Genomic DNA, 24,137 nt, shown 5'->3' on the forward strand with positions numbered 1-24,137 from the left:
CTGCCGCTATACACGGGGACGTCCAAGACGAACTACATCGATATAGCTGACCAAACCGTATATACACAACCCACATATGTCTACAGACCTCTAAGAGTGTAACAAAGTCTACGTCAAAAGGGTCTGTACCAAAATAACACAAGCTCTGGAACAATGGAGCTCTCCAAGCAGCTGGGCAGAAGTCCTAAGCCGAAGCATCACCAAACTGAGTGTTTGTACTTGCGAGCATGAAACGCAGCCCCCGAAGAAAGGGGGTCAGTACGGAAAATATACTGAGTATGTAAAGCATGAAGTACAATAATGAAGATCATGTCTGAGTAGAAGATGACAGGAGACAAGTATGATAATCAAGGATACCAATAAATCTGTGCCTTATGAGATGAGAGTCATGCATATATATAATATACCATACCCGACCCTCTAGTGAGGGACTCGGTGAAATCATCATATATATACCTTACCCGGCCCTCTGGTGAGGGACTCGGTGAAATCATCATATATATACCATACCCGGCCCTCTAGTGAGGGACTCGGTGAAATATAATACGTACCCGGCCCTCTAGTGAGGGACTCGGTGAAATATAATACATACCCGGCCCTCTGGTGAGGGACTCGGTGAATCATATAATATACATACCCGGCCCTCTAGTGAGGGACTCGGTGAACAATGCAATGAAACTGTGCACGATTACGTAGCCAGGCCAGGACTCGGTGAATGATATATTAACGGTATGCACGAGTAGAATATCATGAGCAACGATATGCAACTAAATCATCATCTAAGACTCAATAGAATAATTAGAATGAACCAACACTTGAGAATCAAAGACAACTATCATGTCAAGTACCACTGAGAATTAGAGTTCATTGGAGTCATGTATGTTCGTCGTTCGCTCACTTTATGTAGTTCATGCCATAAATAAAGAAGGGATATCTTTACATACACTTTGGACCCTTTAGAAGTAGAGTCATCATCAATGAGTATAATTGAGAAAATCTAGAGGTAGCCCCACATTCTCATATTCGCTTTGAAATCATAAACACAAAATCATCATTATTGTTGTCACCATCATAAAATCATTCTCATCCTAGACATCATGAGAAGCTTTAAGAACCATGGACTTTTAGCTTTTGAAGACAAGAAGGTTACGGAAACATTTATGAAATTATACCATAGGAATCATGCCTTTGAAAGAAAGGGGACGAGCCTTAACATACCTGTTCAACCTCCTAGTAGCTACGCTTATGTGTCCGAGCTCACAAGTATACATTTAAGAGGATTTATACTAACGTTAGACTCTTCATCGCACACTTGTACCAAGTTTCAAATTATACTATTCTATATTCTGCCGAAAATCGGGCAGCACCTCCCCTGTTTATATGCCTAGCGCGAATTCTCAATTCAACAACCAACAACAACAATAACAATACCAACATCCATAACATAATTTCCAACACCAAAGTATTCCATAGAACAGCCCACACGCTGTTTTCCAACTTCCATAACTAACCAACTTACTACACAATTATTTAACGGCTTTATCTCCGTAAATAAGCCTTAAATAATACCAAAAGAGAAAGATTCATACCTTCTTTTTTTCTTGTTAAGACAAAAATATCCACGCTAAAATCTCCCGCAATACTAGAATCACAACCATGCGTTACCCGGACCTAAACCACTACTCCGCGACTTAAAAATTGCACACTTTTGGTTCCCTCACTTTCTCTCTTCAATTTTCTGGAATTTTCCAGAAAAATCTGGTGAAAAAAGGGGTCCTTACCCTTTTTATAAGGGTCAAATTCGGGGGTCACTGTAGCAAGTGGTTACTGTAGCAAGTCGGTACTGTAGCAATACTGTAGCACGCGTTTCTGCTCTGTCAGCTGAACTCATAACATCCATAATTCTCTACTCCAAAGTCCAATCGACGAGCGGTTTGTTGCGTTGGAAACTAGACTCGACGAACTTAATTTTAGGCTTTTGTTTCACCTTAAAACACTTCATATGCTAAGAGATATTCGTCCACCAAGTTGGACCAAAATTTTCACACAAAACATTACCCATCCTTTTTTCCAAAGTCGTACTACTCCATTTCTTCCACTCATTTCCTTATAAGACCTTCTTGTATACCTTATATACATCCTTCCTCATTAAATATACTTAATAATGCTTGCTCCTTGTATTCCAAAGTGGTTTTACTTAACCATAACTCAACGTACTTATGTTTCAAATTTGATAAGTGCTTCTTCGAAGATACGGGGTGTAACATCCTTCCCCCCTTAAAAACATTCGTCCTCGAATGTTGTAGTGAGCCGATCCTCAATATCCTCATTGAATTTTTGTTCGATTACCATATACTTATACTATAATTTGGTCAGTTTAGTCCTGCTCTTTCTTAGCTCCTTATCAAATTCATTTGTGAGTCGGACAGTCTTCAATCCTCAAGTATACAAGTTAGCTAGTATTCCATTCTCATTCTATATTCCTTCCTATGGTTTAACTAGCCACGCCACGGTTACTAGCCGTCCTACGAGCGTCCTTCCTCTTCGTTCCTCATTTCTTTATTAACGGATAACTCTCTTGCTCGAATATAGCACTTTCTTCTTTCTCTTGTTGACTCCTCCGATGCTATCTTGGTTATCCCTACTTGTACTTGTTGAGCTTAGATACGTGCTAGATTATCCCCTTGTAATTCATCAGCCAAGCTTTCCGATTCATCATATATTTTCTTATACTAATGTCCCGTTGCTTGTTCAACGTTACTCTGCTACTGACAAATCCTTACTCTTAACGGTTACGTTTCTTCAACCATCCGTCTTAATTCCTTTCCATGATAGGTTATAACCATATCCTCAATACGATTTCTTGAATATGTACATTCCTAATGTTCCATCACCATCTCTATTATTCCTCGTAGCATGATTGTGTATTGCGATGAACCAATAATCATAGTTCGAACTGGTCTATAGCTCACAATATCTTCGAGTTTTTGTCAAACTCTCCCTTTAATTCCTTTGCCTCAAATCTTGCAATAACTTATAATTATAAGGTTAGGGCAATTCTCACTTTACCACAGCTTCTTTCCAACATCGGTATGGTATACTTACCCTTGACTTCCTTATTCCAGTGATCACTTAGTTAACTGTCATTCCTTGTTGGCTTTTTGTTGTGTCCATTCCCATCTGTGGGGCATAACCTTACACTGATGGTTCATATAATTCTATAATACATACCCTTATGCTCAGTATGGTTAGTGACCCGTGATATACTTTCTAATTTCTATTGATGCTACTGTCTTTCTATCTGCACCCATATCGTTCTTCCTCTCTTTCGAGATCACCACACCGCTTATCGTTACTCCCTTTGTTAAGATTCCCATATTTTTCCTTTAACATCAAGATTTTTTTCCGTTGTAACCCAAAGTGTCCTTTGTACTCATCATCCATTTCATCATTCTCTTTGTAGTTAGCTTGCAGAGCTTTCTTACTCTCTTTATTACTCTTTAGGATACGTCGCTGCCTATTTAGGTGAGGCACAAACTTCTCTAGTCTAGAAATATCATATCTCACATCCGCATGAAGTATTCTCTTAATCCATTTTAATTCCTTTTCATACCTGCTTTGTGGTACGCTTATCTTTAATTCGTTCCTGCTCCCTCTTAATGCATTCTTGGTATGCCACTATGTCCCGAATTTTGGCCTCCTTAAGCTAACCTCTTTCTTTCCTTGGACTTTTGACAATGCCATACCTCGTTTCAGGACTAGATCTGCCCTTACCCCCTTTTTAAGGGTGTTCTTATACACTAGTAACTCCCGAGTATCAGTAGTCATCGGCCTACCCTAACGATCCTTCGACTCTTTTGGTCTCTTATAATACCGGAATTCTCTCATCGTATAGCTTGACTTATTTTCCTTTCTGCTAATCGAGGGCTTTGCATTTGAATGAAGCGCTTATGTATTACAGATCCATTCTCGCTGCCTTTTTTTTAGGGCCTTTCTACTTCTACCTTTTATGACTGAACATTTCTTGAATCAACGGGTTAATGGAAACATTGGAATCCATCAAAACATTTTACGGAACATTTGGTCACACTTTGCTCTTTTTATCCGTCGTCTTCCTCCACAACTATTATCACTGAAATTCTTCTTACTTTGAGTTTCCGGTTTCACTCTACGTCTACAATATATCATTGAGGGTTAATATGCTACACTCTTCCCCTTCCACTATCAATCCTTTTATTCTCTTGGCTCACTTATCCGAAATTTTCCTTGACTACTTATTTGCGTCCCACCTATGCGTTGTAGTTCTTCCAGTGTTCTACCACTTCTTGTTCGTGTCATGAATGCCTTGCAAATATACCCTATTCTTTCTTCTCTTTCCTGCCACCAAGGCTAGTCCATACTCATGAATATTTCCCATACATCCTTCTATTTCCTTTATAATTAAACCTCGGTATTCCTTATCCTCATCCCATGTCATTGATGTACTACCTCCCGGTTAGCTTTGTTAGTTCATTAACCTCTCGCTTGTCCTTGGTGATTGCTCAATGTTTTTCTTTTCTTCCTTTCTTCTTCTTTTGACCAGCCCATTAGTGTACCTTTCCTGCTTTCATCCTCAAACCTTCCTTGAGTTCCTTCCTCACCGAGCGCCCTTCTCCACTTGTTATTTTATAGTATCGACCCTAACGTTCGTAAAATATTCCTTTAAACGTGCAAATCCGTTCTATTCTTAAATCATTTTTTAGGAAAGCTTCTCCGTTTCCGAGGCAACCGTGTCAGTATGACTACACATTTATCCCTTTAGACACCTCTAGAGAGCTGCAAATCTTAGTATCGTTGCAAAGCCTGGTCATTCTCTCTCTTACTTCACATCCCTATTTGTGATTACTATCCTTTAGTCCCACTTATCGAAGTCTGTTTTCTGACCCCACACATTCATCTTTTGTTTCACACTACCATACTTTATCCCTTTCACATGCCTACCTTCGAGTTTTATCCAAATAGTCCCTTGCCTTACCCATCGTCCCTCTTGGAAGCTTCACTTACCCTCGTTTCTTACACTTTTGTTTTCTCAAGGCATTCTAATCTCTTTACTTTCTATATATTCACTTTCCTCCTTCCCTTGATATTATCGCATTAAGGCTTTCCAACTCTAACCTGTAGTGAAAGTAACATCGACTTACCAAGTAATATTTGTCACTTGAACTTCACTACCCTGTTCGATTGATGCCTTAGTATACCACAACGTCGGTTGTTGGGACATATATACCGGTTGGCGTAGCCACATAGGATGTCATGCACACACACACACACACACACACACACACACATATATATATATATATATATATATATATATATATATATATATATATATATATATATATATATATATATATAACGCCTCGCTTACAAAGTACTTCCCAATACTATTCGAACTCATCGTTATTCTAGAGCGGTGATGCACCTTCTTTCTCTTTCCGGTCTAGTCCGCCTCATCCTTCGCGATCTTTTAGAGTTTCCAACCACTCCGCATACTTCAATCTCCCTTAGGCTACTCTAGCTTCTCATCTGTCTCTTATGTCTGAATTTGTAAGACCCTTAATATACTTCCCAAGGGGTCACCCATCTTAGTATTTCTCTCCCCCCAGCACGCTTAACCTTGAAACTCTAATAAAATCCGGTGCGTTAGTGCTGGTATAATCGCATACACCTTACTGCGTGACCTTCCTTACATGACCTAAAACCAGTTGAAGTCTTAATAGATTCCAAAACATTCCCGTAATGCATCTCCCACCGAATTAAAAAAAGTCTCATACTCTTCCGACTACACGATTATTATTTTGGCCATTTCAATCCTCAATATTTACCTTTCATCTGTGTATATGGCTACCTTCCATCCTAGATTTTCCAGATTCCCAATAGTGGCGAAACACCTTGGTCGCCGTTACTTATGAATGCTTGGTTATCGGCCCCTTTGGATTTCCGCTCATCACTATTCAGTATTGCCCTGAAGTAATTACATACGCACATAGGAAATTCCAATAAGAACTCGTATACCTGTAGCCAATCGGTCCTTAGCCGGATATGGTGGGCTATAGTGTGCTCTTCATCCTTGTTTTCCCACAACCTACTAATCTGGCCTAACATAATGCTAGAACGTAGGGAAAATCTAGATGTGCCAAACTCTGTACTTCCTCAATTACGTCTTCGCCTACAGGAGTCTCGTGAACCCTTAAACATGTCTTTGTCATATGATTTCCCAGTCGGGTCTCCTCCTACTGGAACCACATCCTCCAATGGGTCTGTCACAATGGAATAGCTGATGCTTTTTCTTATACCTCGTGACATCCTCGATCCTGAGTCGACGGGCGATACAGGTCTCATTTCCCCTTTGGAGCCTCACTTACGCTCCCATTAACAGAACTTGTCCTCTTCTCCAATAAAATCCTGCAATTTAACAAAAATCGTACCAAGAACGAGCTTTCCTATCATTGGCTCTACTGCACGATCTATGATCAGAAAGAAAGACGACATCCTAAATGTCCTGTAGCTTCCTGTTTATAGATGTGGTGCACAACACACCGATAAACAAGACTTTACTAGACACGGTCGGTAGACACTCCGAGGATGAACTGCTCTGATACCACTTTTGTCATGACCCAAACCGATGGGTCATGACTAGTGTCTGAATTGGGCACTCGTGTACGAACCTGTTAGATACAATTAGACTGAAACTGAAAACAATATGGCACTCTGTAAAAGCATGCTGTGAACTCATCATATCATACATCAGAAAGAACCTGTCTCCTGAGAAGTCACAGTTAACCAAAACATAGCAAATATGCAAGCCGACAAGGCTACCGCTATACACGGGGACGTCCAAGATGAACTACATCGATATTGCTGACCAAACCGTATATACACAACCCACATATGTCTACAGACCTCTAAGAGTGTAACAAAGTCTACGTCAAAAGGGTCTGTACCAAAATAACTCAAGCTCCGGAACAATGGAGCTCTCCAAGCAGCTGGGCAGAAGTCCTAAGCCGGAGCATCACCAAACTGAGTGTCTGTACCTGCGGGCATGAAGCGCAGCCCCCGAAGAAAGGAGGTCAGTACGGAAAATGTATTGAGTATGTAAAGCATGAAGTACAATAATGAAGATCATGTTTGAGTAGAAGATGACAGGAGACAAGTATGATAATCAAGGATAGCAATGCATCTGTGCCTTATGAGATGAGAGTCATGCATATATATAATATACCATACCCGGGCCTCTAGTGAGGGACTCGGTGAAATATAATACGTACCCGACCCTCTAGTGAGGGACTCGGTGAAATATAATACATACCCGACCCTCTGGTGAGGGACTCGGTGAATCATATAATATACATACTCGGCCCTCTAGTGAGGGACTCGGTGAACAATGCAATGAAACTGTGCACGATTACGTACCCAGCCCGGGACTCGGTGAATGATATATTAACGGTATGCACGAGTAGAATATCATGAGCAACCATATGCAACTAAATCATCATCTAAGACTCAATAGAATAATTAGAATGAACCAACACTTGAGAATCAAAGACAACTATCATGTCAAGTACCACTGAGAATTAGAGTTCATTGGAGTCATGTATGTTCGTCGTTCGCTCACTTTATGTAGTTCATGCCATAAATAAAGAAGGGATATCTTTACATACACTTTGGACCCTTTAGAAGTAGAGTCATCATCAATGAGTAAAATTGAGAAAATCTAGAGGTAGCCCCACATTCTCATATTCGCTTTGAAATCATAAACACAAAATCATCATTATTGTTGTCACCATCATAAAATCATTCTCATCCTAGACATCATGAGAAGCTTTAAGAACCATGGACTTTTAGCTTTTGAAGACAAGAAGGTTACGGAAACATTTATGAAATCATACCATAGGAATCATGCCTTTGAAAGAAAGGGGACGAGCCTTAACATACCTGTTCAACCTCCTAGTAGCTACACTTATGTGTCCGAGCTCGAAAGTCTACATTTAAGAGGATTTATACTAACGTTAGGCTCTTCATCGCACACTTGTACCAAGTTTCAAATTATACTATTCTATATTCTGCCGTAAATCGGGCAGCACCTCCCCTGTTTATATGCCTAGCGCGAATTCTCAATTCAACAACCAACAACAACAATAACAATACCAACATCCATAACATCATTTCCAACACCAAAGTATTCCATAGTACATCCCACACGCTGTTTTCCAACTTCCATAACTAACCAACTTATCAATTATTTAACGGCTTTATCTCCGTAAATAAGCCTTAAATAATACCAAAAGAGAAAGATTCATACCTTCTTTTTTTCTTGTTAAGACAAAAATATCCACGCTAAAATCTCCCGCAATACTAGAATCACAACCATGCGTTACCCGGACCTAAACCACTACTCCGCGACTTAAAAATTGCACACTTTTGGTTCCCTCACTTTCTCTCTTCAATTTTCTGGAATTTTCCAGAAAAATCTGGTGACAAAAAGGGGTCCTTACCCTTTTTATAAGGGTCAAATTCGGGGGTCACTGTAGCAAGTGGTTACTGTAGTAGTAATGTAGTAAGGGTACTGTAGCAGTACTGTAGCACGCGTTTCTACTCTGTTAGCTGAACTTGTAACGTCCATAATTCTCTACTCTGAAGTCCAATAGATGAGCGGTTTGTTGCGTTGGGAACTAGACTCGACGAACTTCATTTTAGGAATTTTTTTTCACCTTAAAACACTTCATATGCTAAGAGATATTCGTCCACCAAGTTGGACCAAAATTTTCACACAAAACATTACCCATCCTTTTTTCCAAAGTCGTACTACTCCATTTCTTCCACTCATTTCCTTATAAAACCTTCTTGTATACCTTATATACGTCCTTCCTCATTAAATATACTTAATAATGCTTGCTCCTTATATTCCAAAGTGGTTTTACTTAACCATAACTCAACGTACTTATGTTTCAAATTTGATAAGTGCTTCTTCGAAGATACGGGGTGTAATAGCGCGCATCATCATAAATGCCTATGTATGGCTATTATGAAACCTCGAGCTTATATGGCCGAGTATAATATATATCTTTAGCGTCATCACTATTATCATTGCCATCATTATCGTCATCACTATCAACATCGTCATCGTTATATTCACATATATCTCATAAGCTTATCATAACCTTTCGTAGAGCATGCAATTGAATTTAAAGACAATCTATGAAAATCGTATCATATTCGTAGCATGAACTTCGTAAAAATCTCGCATGATAGACTTTATATTCTCTAACTTAGGCTCGTTATTACCATCATCGTATCTATGGTATATCTCTTACCTTTATCTCATATGGAACCCCCTATGAACATAGACTCGTAACTTTTTCGGAATATTGGTCATAGGACATGCATTAGAGCTTATGGACAATCTATAAAAATGTCGGGGTGACATAAGGTCGAGAGCCCCCGATTCCATTATGGAGTAATCATATTCATTGTATCTCACCTTGAAGGAACTAACATTTTAAGATGGGTGTACACCATGAACAACATCAAGGGATCGTAGATAGGATCATTAGCTTCATAGACATCATATCTTGCTTTAGAATTTCTAGGGTTAAACTTATCATCATCATTATCACATTCATGACATATTTCTCATATTTATCTCATAAGAAGCTCATTACCAACGTTGACTCATAGTTTCTGGAATGTAAGAAAAATCATGGAGAAGTAGGGAAAGTAATATCATAGGAATCATACAAGGATCATTAGCTTCGTAGGAATGTCATGTCATGAGCTTTAGGACTTCTAGACTTAGATTCATCACTAGAACTATACTTGGAATCATTAGCTTCATGGACATCTTATATTACTCTAGGATTCTTCATACTTATACTCATCATCGTTGTTATCTTGCTCGTATCGTATATCTTTTCTTTATCTTGTATGACGCTCTTTATAATCACAGACTCATAATTTCCGATATGTAGGAAAATCATGGAAAGATAGAAGAATTCATACCATAGGAGTCATGCCTTAGAAAGAAGGGGCTAGCCTTACATACCTCTTTCGTTTAACAATTTCCATCGCTTGATTGTTCTCCTTCAATGCTCACATTTCTACCTTCAAGAGAATTCGCATTCATATTAGCTCATCGATTATATGAACGTGCTTACTAAAGCTAGATAAAACTGGGCAGCATTTCCTTTGTTTATACAACCTTCCCCATATTGTATATCAACTCCCAAACATTTATAATAACATTCACAATATCATAACCAACAATCTTCATTCATCTACATTACCCTTATTTCACAATTCCACTTCAATTCACTTCCAATCAACCATATTCATAGTCATAAAACACGATTACATTCATTCATATACAATGTCTATCCCATGTTCTTAACATCATTTATAACATAACCATAATCATAACACATCAAGAATCATGACTCAACCCAAACTATTACTCAAAAGTGACACCATTCTCACATTCATGGCCCATTTTCCATATTCTTCTACAATCCAAGTGTTTCAACTTTTCAATACCTTAAACAACATGTAAATACCATAAAACTTACCTTAGATGGTGTAGGAATGAACCTTGAGTGCAAACACTTCACTTGAGCAAAACCCTAGTTTCACCTTCACTTGGATTCCTTGTCTTCGATGAACTTTAATGAGTTTCTTACACTTGATTCACTTAGTTTGATGTAGTTGATCACTAATATCCCTTGAATTCTTGTGGGAGAAGTGTAGAGAGATGTTTTATAGAGATGGGGAGTGAAGGGAAATGAAATGAAATAAGACTTGGATCCCTTATTAATACACAAATTCTGACCCGACATGAACATACGGTCCGTATCTTTTATACGGGCCGTATGTTTGGTCCAATGAAGGTTGCCCATCTGGGATAAATATACGGCCTAACATACGGCCAGTATAATTTATACGGCCAGTATGTTGGGCCGTATAATGCCCAACTATTCCGATTTCGTTCTCGTCGACTCGTTTGATCTCCAATCCTTATGGAACCTTCTTAACACTTGTTTATCACTTCATTAACAATCAAAAGGGATGTTATAACTCTTCTCTAAAAAATCATTAAATCATCATTAACTCGTTACTTGTAAATCCTTTCTGATACATCTCGTACGCCTTGCCTCCTCTTACCTCGAATGTCTTTGAAATCTCAATTAGAATCATCAAATGTTATTTCTTACTTATCAAAACATCGTATACGCCATACCCTTCGTCAGTCTATTCACTGTGCATGAACGAAATTTTTTTCGAGGTGTAACATTCTTCCCCCCTTTGGGAACATTCATCCTCAAATGTTAAGCTATCCGGGATTCTACGAAAATTTCGCCATATATTTTCCTTCAACTGACCCGAAGTATCATGACCACACTATTCTTGCTTACCTCTACTCCTCTTTTTAGGTACCCACTTGGTTTCATCGGCGACGTATAAATACTTGCAAGTTACATAATCATTCTATAAGGAGGAATAGATATAGGCTTAGTGTCTGCCAACAAATCAATAGCAAAATCAATCTCCCGCTCGGGAGGAAGGCCTGGAAGCTCTTCCGGGAATACATCCGAAAACTCATTCACTACAGGAACTGACTGAATAGTCGGCGGTTCAGCTTCTACATCTTGAACCCGCACTAGATGATAAATACATCCTTTTGTGATCATTTTCCTTGCCTTTAGATAGGAAATAAACTTACCTTTTGGTGACGCAGTATTCCCTTTCCATTCTAAAACTGGTTCTTCTGGAAATTGAAAATGAACCATTTTCATTCTACAATCAACATTGGCATAGCAAGAAGCCAACAAATCTATGCCCATAATAACATCAAAATCTACCATTTTTAACTCATGCAAATCAATCATAGTACGACGGTCACAAATCACTACTATGTAGTTTCTATATACTCGGCTAGCTATTACCGATTCACCAACGGGTGTAGACACCTCAAAAGGTTTGATCGACTCCGGTTTGACTCTAAACCGACCCGCAATATACGGAGTAACATATGACAGTGTGGAGCCCGAATCTATCAAAGCATATAAATCATGAGAAAATATCGATAATATACCTGTGACCACATCAGGAGAAAACTCAAGATCTTGGCGTCCAACCAAAGCATAAATACAGTGCTGAGGACCGCTAGAACTGGGGACTCGCCGACCGGCGTATGTGAACCTGGTCCCATAGGGCGTATAGACGATGAAGATCCGGCTACCGACCCTGAAGGCTAGGTCCTACTTCTACCACCAACTGAAGGAAAATCACGCATAATATGGCCTGGCTGACCACATGAATAGCAAACCTCTTAACCTAATCGGCATAGACCCTAATATAACTTCCCACACTGGGAACATCGTGGTACGGGTGGCCTCGCCTAACCCGAATCACCTCTGAACTGAGATCCCGAAAAACGCTGACTCAGCTCCGAATGAGTAGATCTATCAAGTCTCTGGCCTGAAAACCGTCGAGGCGCACTAGTCATAGAATGGCCTGAATGCCTAGAAAACTGCTGTCTGTGCCCGCCTCTAAATTCACTCATCGGACCCGAAGATCTAGCCCTCTTGCTATGTCCCCTATCATGCTCACGCTCACTCCTTTGTTGTTGTCGGCTTTCTTCTAAATTCTGAGCATGGGCCTGAATGCGTGAAATATCCATATTGTCCTGAAGGGACGCAGTCAAGCACCTATCCATCAAATGTGGCCCTAGGCCTTTCACAAATCGGTGCACTCGGTCACCCATATCCGCTACCATGGCCGAAGCATACCTAGCCAAAGAATTGAAGCGGAGACTATACTCTAAAGCACTCATGCTACCTTACCTGAAATTCAAGAACATATCGGCTCTAGCTCGCCGAACTTCTGGAGGAAAATAATGTCGGAGGAAAGCATCAACAAATTCTTGCCGTACCGGGGGAGGCGCATTGGCTCCCCGTGAAACCATCCAAACCGTGTACCAATGAACCGCAACATCTCTCAATCTATAGGACGCTAACTCCACCGATTCGGTGTCCGAAGCATGTATCAAGCGAAGCTTCCTCAACATTCCATCAATAAAATTCTGAGGGTTCTCATCCAGCTTTGATCCAAAGAATTCCGGAGGGTTCAAGCTAATGAAATCACAGGCCCTTGCACTAATAGCCCTATCACCTTGCCCTGTACTTTGCCGCTGAGTCTGGGCAGCAACAAATTTAGTAAGCAAATGAATGACCTCTTTTACATCTTGGCCTGAAGCATCCGGTGGAGGAGCCAGAGGTGCTGGAGCTGGGCTGAGGCTCTCTCACGCTCCTCAGAAACAGGCACTGACTGGGAGGACTGAGATTGAGCCGCATTCTGGGACTCACTTTCCTCTACAACTGTTGGTGGTGCTCTTTCAGCCTGCTTTTCTGCCACTGTCTTGCCCTTTTGGGCTGCCGCAGCCTTTCTCTTTATAGGTATCTCTAAAATACATAACACATCGTCAAAGACAAAGAAGTTCTTATGTCACAGCTCTATCGCATGATCTTATGAACAAAGAAGGTCAATCATTCGTAAAATGCCCGTAACCTCTTGTTTATAAGTGTGGCGCGCAACACACCCATAACCAAGACTCTACTGGACACGGCTCGTAGACACACCCTAGGACAGAACTGCTCTGATACCACTTTTGTGACGACCCAACCGGAGGGCCACGACGGACACCCGGTGCTAACCCACCCGGGCACCTCTTATCATACTTTCACATTTACCTCTAGGTGAGCCACATATTAAATCATACTTTCTATCCATCAATCATACTATTTCCATTGGGCAACAATACATATATACATATTACCATTAATAACAATGCCCATAGCAATGTACATAAGCCGACTAGGCTAACAAAATGACATCCAAAATATAGGGCGACAAGGCCAAACACATCTAACTATATACACATGTCTACGAGCCTCTATGGAGAGTATGTCATATCATATAGGCGGGACAGGACCCCGCTATGCCCATTAATATGGACACAAAAGAATCAATATCCAAAAGCTATAGCTCCGAATGAAGTGGAGCTCCGCTATGTAGTCCCTGAGAAATATAGATATGGATCAAGCCTGTCTCCCTGGCCACCTGCAGGCATGACGCAGAGTCCACAAACAAAAGGACGTCAGTATGAAAAATGTACTAAGTATGCAAAGCATGATCAATATCATTATAGAAGCACAATAATCAACATAGGAAATAGCATAACATGGGAGATAGGAGTATCATCGTCATAAGCACATACTTTCTTTTCATAGGGACTTTCCATTTCTAATGCCAGATTGTGTACACACATCCGTATTCGTATCCGTACTCATATCCGTACTCATTTACATTTCTTATCCATAGTCGTATTCATTTACATATTCTTATTCATATTCGTATCATATTCATATTCATACTCATATCTATATCATACACATATCCATACCATATACATAGCATTTACATAGCATACCCGACCACGAAAGTTCAGTGTTTCACGTACCCGACCATGGCTAGGCTCGGTTATCATACATACCTGGCCAACCAAGGCTCAGGGTTCACATACTTGGCCCTACCAAGGCTTCAAGGTTATCCGTACCCAGCTGCAGAGGTGCACGCGCGTTACATAAATATACATTCTACCCGGCCATATAAGCTTGGGGTTCCATAATAGTCATACATAGACACATATACATAATAGCTCGTAAGCATCTTTAGCATCATTACTATTATCATCGTCATCATTATTATCATCACCATTATCGTCGTTCATTACATCTATCTTTATAGGATTACTCGTCATGTGAGGATTTTAGTACAATCGTAACGTATCGAGAATCATGAGCTTAGTAGCTTTTGAAGATAGAATCATTTGGAGGTAATCATAGGCTCATAGAAGAATAGATATTTGGTCGAAGAACCATGCCTTATGAAAGAAGGGTTAGCCTTAGATACCTTTCCGTTAAACTATTTTATCACTTGCACGTTCTCCTTCAATGCTCACGTTTCTACCTTCATTAGAGTTATACTATCATTAGAAATCGATAGCTAGCACACATGACTAAAGCTTAGAGAGAATTGGACAACATCTCCTTTATTTATACGACTTCCTCCATATCATACATCAACTCCCAAACATCAATAATACATTCACAACATCATAACAATAGTCTTTATTTAACTACATTATCCATATTCCTCAATTTACTTCAAGTCATCCATATCCATGGTCATAGCACACTATTACCTTCACTCATATACAATGTTTATCCCATGTTCTTAATGTTATTTATAACATGATTATAATCATAACATATCAAGAATCATTACTCAACCAAAGCCATTACTCAAAAATGACACTATTCCCACATTCGTGACCCATTTTCTATCTCCTCCTACAATCCAAGTGTTTCAATTTCGCAATACCTTAAATAGCATGGAATGATCATAAAAATTACCTTAGATGTTGTAGGAATAAGCTTTGGATGGAAATACTTCACTTGAGCCAAAACCCTAGTTCATCTCCAATGAGATTTCTTGGCTTCGATGATCTTTAGTGGGTTTCTTACACTTGGTTTTCTTAGTTTGATGAAGTTGATCATAAATTTCTCTTGTGTTCTTGTAGATGAAGAGTGGAGAGGGTTTCTAGAAAGTTCATGAAGTGTAGGATGAAAAATGAAATGAAATAATGACTTGGTCCCTTTTTAATAGCGTGAAAGCTGATCTGTTGGGAAAATTATACGGACACTTATACGGTCCGTATAAGTGACCGTGAAATTGCCCTCTTTTCCACTCGACTGTGTGCTCATTATACGGCACATTATACGGGCCGTATAATTTTATACGATCCGTATAAGTGACCGTAAAATGACCTCTTCAACATCTCGCCTCTGTGACAATTATACGGCACATTATACGGGCCGTATAACTTTATACGGGCCGTATAACTTTATACGGGCCGTATAACTTTATACGGGCCATATAACTTTATACGGTCCGTATAAGTGACCGTATAATCTCACCAGTGAGGGACTTCACTATGATAATCCTGTGGACTGTATAATGGTCCGTATAACATTATACGGACCGTATAATCAACCGTATAACTTATCTCTTCACTAATCTTTTTCTTGTCACTTCATTTGATCTCCAATACTTAGGGAACCTTCTTAGCACTTGTTTATCACCTCATTAACAATCTAAAGGATTCTATAACTCTTCTCCAAAGCATCATTAAGTTTTCATTAACTCGTTACTCGTAATTTCTTTTCTATACCTATCGTACGCCTTGCCTTCTCTTGGCAAATTTCCTTCCCCTACCTCGACCGTCTTTGAAATCTTAATTATGGTCATCAAATGTCATCTCTCACTATCGATATACCGCATACTTCATGCTCTTCGTTAGTCTATTCACTGTACATCAACGAAAAAAATTTTGAGGTGTAACAAAAGGGCCTGCTGTAGCGATCTCCAACTTTGTCCACTTTTGCTGTGGCGAGCATGGATCCACCATAGCGCGAGCACTACAGCGGTCCAGTTTCCACCATAGCAGACACCCTATTTCCCATATGTCCGCGGCAGCGAAATGTTACACCTCAGAAAAATTTCTAATTTGGTGCCCTGAAAGTAGACCAATGTGAGTTTAAGGTGATTATGAAATCCTTATGAGATTAAGGAAGGTATTAGATAGATTAAGGTTAATACCATGAGATTTTGAAGTTGCACGAATAGATGAGCTTTAGCTCGTTGAAGAAAGTGAAACATAAGTCGTGTTCGGAAAGGTTTTCGCTACAATTGAGCTAATATCTATTTGGTGATCTCTTGAGAGGCTGCTATAGGGCTTATTGTATGGTTAATGAAGTATTATGTAAGTTCCAAGAAGGTTCCACGGGGATTGGAAGTCAAACGAATCAACAAGATGAAGTTTTGCATAACTGGGAGATATACGGCCAGTTATACGGTCCGTATAACTTTATACAGTCCTATAAGGAGGGTCCGTATAACATGACCCTTACAGAAAGGGTCATTTTTATGGTGGTATTATAGGACCACTTATACAGTCCGTATAACTTTATACGGTCCGTATAAGGGGGTCCGTATAGCTTGACCCATTTCAAAAAGGGACTTTCCCATGGTGGTGTTATACGGTCCACTTATACGGACCACATAATATTATACGGACTGTATAAGTGGTCCGTATAAGTCCACTGGGCTGAATTTTTATGTTTTATATAAATAGATGGCCTTTGTTCATTTATTTCATTTTTCATCTTCCACAAGTCTTCAGAGCTCAAACCCTTCTCCAAGCATATTCCACCCAAATCCAAGAGAAAACAAAGATCAAGTGGAAATAATCAAGGTACCCATGTGTTAGGAGTCTTGCTAGGGTTAGTAGACTACAAGGAATTCTTGAAGTATTGAATCTAGGGTTTTCACATAACTTGATAGCTGCTCCAAAGCTCATTCCCATGTGATAAAAGGTTAGTTTTCATGCTTATTTCATATTATCATGGATGCTTGGTTGTTGAAGAACTTGGGTAGAAGAAGAAAGTAAAAAATGAGGGTTAAATGTACCTTTTATGATGTTTTTGAGTAGTAAGCTAACTTGAGTCATGATTCTTAGTATAATATGGATAATCTTGTTATGGAAGGTAGTAATGGTGATGAGGAAACATTGTATGAAAAGGATGAATTTTGAAGGCTTAATAGAATGTGATAAGGATGAATTTTGAAGGCTTAATAGAATGTGATTACTTGATTATGATATTGTGAGTGTATTATGGATATTTAGGAGTTGTTTTGTAATATGATGGAAGTTGGAGAAATAGGGGAAATGCCGCCCAATTTTCATTAGATCATGAATTATTCTAGTTTGAATTTAAGAGTATCATTAACGCTTAACCATGGTATGAATCCTTCTAATATAGATTGTACAAGATCCGACGGTGAACGTTAAGTAGTTAAGAAGACAAAGAGGTATGTAAGGCTAACCCTTCTTTCATTAAGGCATGGTTCCTTTGCTATATATCCTTTCATGAGTTCCATGATGTCTTCCAAATGACTCTATATCTAAGATTACCAAAGCTCGTGATTCTCGATACTCTCACGATACTATTACCTCCTTTATATGATAGTTGATCCTCTAAGGATAGATGTAACGAAGACGATGATGGCATTGATGTTGATGATACTTATGGGCTTTTATGTATACGTGTCTAAGTATGTATGACTATTATGTAGCACCGAGCTTATATAGCTGGGTATGGTACTTATGGCGGGCACCTCTGCAGTTGGGTACGGATAATACTGAGCCTTGGTAGGGCCAGGTATGTATAATCATTGAGTCTTGTCATGGCCGGGTATGTGAATCACCGAACCTTCATGGTCGGGTATGGTACAAATACAAATACAAATACAAATACATGTACAAGTTTATATATATATATATATATATAGACATGAGTAAGCATTAGAAATGGAAGGTCCCTATGAGAGACAAGTAAGTAAATATGATGATGGCCACTAGAGGTACAAAGGGCTCTATTGCCTCCTGATTCTTCTATCTTATGCTATTACTTATCCTACTTCTTACGCTATTTCTTATGCTCCTATTATGATGTTGATTATGCTTTACATACTCAGTATATTATTCGTACTGACGTCCTTTTGTTTGTGGATGCTGCGTCATGCTCGCAGGTGGATAGAGAGACAGGCTTGATCTATAGATTTCTTGTTCAGGGACTGCATAGAGGAGCTTCATTTCATCCGGAGCTACATCTTTTGGGTATTATTCTTTTGTGTACATACATATGGGCATGGCAAGGTCCTGTCCCGCCTATATGATATGACATACTCTTCTTAGAGGCTCGTAGACAGTTAGTTGTATATGGATAGATGTCTTGCAGCCTTGTCGGCTCATATTTTGTATATCATTTTGATAGCCTTGTTGGCTTGTGTATATGGATATGGGCATTGTTGTCGATGATGATATAAAGGTGTTATTTCCCAACGAGATTAATATTGTTGATGTATAGGAATTATGAATAAGCTATGTGGTCCACCTAGATGTGAATGTGAATGTACGATAAGAGGTGCCCGGGTGGGTTAGCACCGGGTGCTCGTCATGGCCCTCTGGTTGGGTCGTGACACGAGAGATCCACTGCAGCAGTGCCACTGAACCAGTGAGCTCGCTAATTTTCACCAGTTTTTCACTCTACCACACAACACTTCATCCGAGGCCTCACAAACACAAGACATGCACATTAAACATCATTCAGACTCATCCCTAGCCTCAGAATCCCCAACGAAAGTTTAATTTCCTACGTCACCCCCTAATGGACTCAATACAACCAAACAATAATCACAAACAAGCCAAATTTTCAATTCTTAGACTCCTACAATTGAGTTTCTATTAGCTCGTTCTACCTTTGGAAAGGTTCTATTGGAAGGGTGATCCTAGATTTTCCATAATGGCCGGGAAGTTCGGTACACCTAATTTGTGTGGTATAATTTGATTAGGCACAAATTTTATAAAAAGGATGATTTTCGAAATTTGTGTCTAAAACAAGTTATTTGTGTGGCTGTAAATCATTTCATTAAGGGAAAAAAGGGAAGTTTCAAGTTAAATTATTTCTAAATATAGAAATGTATCATGTTTTTTTAAAAGATCAAAATGGAAAGTGTGTCACATAAATTAGGACAGAGGAAGTATACATTTTTAAAACTTTAGTATTCGGTAATTACATATATTTATAGAATTATTATGTATTCCCGTATATATTTGATTAAAACTAACAAATAATTATAAGTTAAAACAATAAAATAGTAATACTACAAATCAAATCTATTTATCATGGTTTTCCACCTGGTGTTTAGTACCCGCAATGGAGTCTGATTATAACAAGATTCGCACCGCATAGGGCCCCATTCGGGAGGGGGCCTAACAAATTGGTTTTTTTGCTATCTTCGTATTCTTGTTTTTTTAAGAGTTATGTATGTTACACCTTGGAAAGACTCCCCCTTTAACATACAGTGAATAGGCTAACAAAGGGCACGATGTATACGATGTTTCGATAAGCGAGAAATAGCATTTTATGAACCTAATCGAGATTCAAAGACATTTGACGTAAGGGGAGAAGGTTGTCAAGGAAAGGTAAGGCATATGCTATGTATCGGAAGACGATTTACGAGTAATGAGTTAATGATGGCTTAAGGATGTTGTGGATAAGAGTTACAACGTCCCTTAGGTTGGTAACGAGATGTTAATGAGTCGACGAGAACGAGTTTCGGACAACTAGGCATTAAACAGCCAAACATACTGGCCGTATAAAACATACGGACCGTATGTTGGACCGTATGTCTAGCCCAGAATAAGGGTCCTCACTGGACAAAACATATGGCCAGACATATGGCCCGTATAAAATGTATGGACCGTATGTTGGTCCATATGTTCTGGTCAGGACAGATTTCAAGATTAATATAAGGACCCTCTCTCTCATTTTGATTCATTTCATTTCACTTCTCCACACCTCAAGAGCCCTCTAGAATCATCTCTATTATTCATCCACAAGAAAGCAAGAGATATCCATGATCAACTACATCAAACCCACAAAATCAAGTGTAACAAACATATCAAAGTTCATCTAAGCCAAGAAATCTCAGGGGAAGTGAGTTAGGGTTTTGGTGCAAGAAGAGAAGTGCCACTCAAGGTTTATTAATCCATCATCTAAGACGAGTTTTATGATCATTCTTTCTTGTTTAAAGTGTTAAAAGTTAAAAACACTTGGATTGTAGAAAGATATAGGAAATGGGTCATGAATGTGTGAATAGTGTCATTGTTGAGTAGTAGTTTGGAGTAAATGATGAATATTGGTATGTTGTGATTGTAAGTATGACGTGAACGACATTTAGAACATGGAATAAGTATTATATGTGAGAAAATGCAATAATGAACTATGACCATGATTATGGAGAAATTGGAGTGAAATGGTGAAATGTGGGTAATGTAGATGAATGATGATTGTTGTTTGCGATATTGTGAATGTTGTTATGAACGTTTGGGAGTTGATATAGAATATGGAGAAAGTAGTATAAACAAAAGAAATGCTGCCCAATTTTCTTTAGCCTTAGTAAGCACGTTTAAGTAATCGATTAGCTAACGTTAATGCGAATTCTCTTGAAGGTAAAAACGTGGGCATTGAAGGAGAACAAGCAAACGATAGATTAGTTAAACGAAAAAGGTATGTGAGGCTATTCCTTTCTTTCTATGGCATGAATCCGATGGCATGATTTTTCCTTCTTCTCCATGAATCCTCTATATCCCAGAAAGCTAAGAGTTTATATTCATGAATAGCTACATGAGATAAGAGACACATTACGAGCCCAACAACAATGATGATAAGATTAATTCTAAAGATTCTAGAGTTCATGATATGCTGTTCCTATATAGTTAATGATGTCGTTTATTGTATCCACTCACCTTATACACTATTTCCTTCAAGGTGAGGCAGAATACTTATAAATGCTCCATAATGGAATCGGGGGTTCACGACCTTATGTCACCCCGACATAGCCGTGGTTGCCATCAAGTTCTAATATACGTTTTAATGATAAATGTATAATGATGCTAAGTCATGATATGTCTATTAGATGCTCAATAATGTAAGTTTATAATATGCTGATGCCATGTATGAAAATGTTGAGTTATGACGGGTATATGACGATATGATTCCACCGTGCCCAAGAGGCCGGACATGTCACCGCTAAGGCGGGGTGCTTATGATTCCACCATGCCTAAATGGCCGGACATGTCACCGCTAAGGCGGGCTGCTTGTTATTCACCGCGCCCTGAAGGCCTGACATGATCATGACTAGTGGGCGACATATGATGGTTACCCGGATAAGGGTTAACGATGAGGATTATGATGCGATGATATATGCGCCATGATGCCACATGTACTATGATTATATAAATTACCATATATGTATAAAATGTATTCCCCTATGAAACTCATGCCGGTTATATCTTCCTCCTATGGCTTACGATTCGTCTATTATGTTCATATCATTCTTGCCTTACATACTCAGTACAATGTTCGTACTGACGTCCGTTTTCTTTGGACGCTGTGTTCATGCCCACAGGTAGACAGGGAGGTGAGCTCGATCCAGACTCGTAGGAGTTGTTAGCTGATTTGAGAGCACTCCATTGTTTCGGAGGTGCCTTTGATCATTCGTTTGCTTATATATGTATATTTTGGGCACGACGGGGTCCTCTCCCGTCCTTATGTCTAGCACTCTAGTAGAGGCTCGTAGATACTCAGGTGTGTGGGTAGTATGGTCTCACAATGTTTCTAATGTATATGTTTATATTATTTTGATAGCCGAAGGGCTTATGTATATGTATATATATATATGTGTGTGTGTGTGTGTGTGTGTGTGTGTGTATGTGTGTGTGCGTGTAAAGTGATTATGTGTTCAAATGAGAAAATGACTTTCTTATGATGTGAATATGATAAGTAAGGGAATGAGTGGGGCTCGGTGGTTAATCCCCGGGTACCCGTCACGGCCCCTAGTCGGGTCGTGACAAAAGTGATATCAGAGCCGTTCAGTCCTAGGAAGTGTCTACGAGCCGTGTCTAGTAAAGTTTTGTTTATGGTGTGTTGTGCGCCACACTAATAAACAAGAGGCTACAGGGCATTTAGGAAAAATGACCATCTTTCATCTTAAGAGATCGTGCGATAGAGCTATGTTATAAGATTTTCCCCTCTTAATAGTGTGTTATGATTTCAGAAATGCCGCCAAAGGGAAAAGCTACAGCCGCCCAAAAGGGCAAGACTACAATGAAAAGACGGGTAGAAAGAGAGCCGCCAATGAATGTAGAAGAGGGCGAGTCATATAATGAGGCCCCATCTAATACTTCCTCCACCCTGCCCAATGTAGAAGAATAAGGAGGAGCTTCAGCTCCAGTCCCTCCACCGGTTGCTTCAGGTCAACAAGTGACCGAGGCCATTCATATATTGACATAGTTATAATATGTATAATGATAAATGTATAATGATGCTAAGTCATGATATGTCTATGAGATGCTCAATAATGTAAGTTTATAATATGCCTATGCCATGTATGAAAATGTTGAGTTATGACGGGTATTTGACGATATGATTCCACCGTGCCCAAGAGGCCGGACATGTCACCGCTAAGGCGGGTTGCTTATGATTCCACCATGCCTAAATGGCCGGACATGCCATCGCTAAGGCGGGCTGCTTGTTATTCCACCGCGCCTAAAGGCCGGACATGATCACAACTAGTGGGTGGCATATGATGGTTACCCGGACGCAGGTTAACGATGAGGATTATGATGCGATGATATATGCGCCATGATGACACATGTACTATGATTATATAAATATATGATATATTTATGAAATGTATTCACCTATGAAACTCATGCAGGTTATATCTTCCTCTTATGGCTTACGATGCTTCTGTTATGTTCATTTCATTCTTGCCTTACATACTCAGTACATTGTTCGTACTGACGTCCGTTTTCTTTGGACGCTGTGTTCATTCCCACAGGTAGACAGGGAGGTGAGCTTGATCCAGACTCGTAGGAGCTGTTAGCTGACTTGTGAGCACTCCATTGTTCCAGAGATGCCTTTGATCATTCTTTTGCGTATATATGTATATTTTGGGCACGACGGGGTCCTGTCCCGTCCTTATGTCTAGCACTCTAGTAGAGGCTCGTAGATACGCAGGTGTGGGTAGTATGGTCTCACAATGTTTCTAATGTATATGTTTATATTATTTTGATAGCCGAAGGGCTTATGTGTGTATATATATATATATATATATATATATATATATATATATATATATATATATATATATATATATATATATATATATATATCTGTGTGTGTGTGTGTGTGTGTGTGTGTGTGTAAAGTGATTATGTGTTCAAATGAGAAAATGACTTTCTTATGATGTGAATATGATAAGGGAACGAGTGGTGCTCGGTGGTTAGTCCCCGGGTACCCGTCACAGCCCCAAGTCGGGTCGTGACAAAAGTGATATCAGAGCAGTTCAGT

This window comes from Lycium barbarum, chromosome 5 (genome assembly GCF_019175385.1).
Source record: "Lycium barbarum isolate Lr01 chromosome 5, ASM1917538v2, whole genome shotgun sequence".
NCBI classification, from domain to species: Eukaryota; Viridiplantae; Streptophyta; class Magnoliopsida; order Solanales; family Solanaceae; genus Lycium; species Lycium barbarum.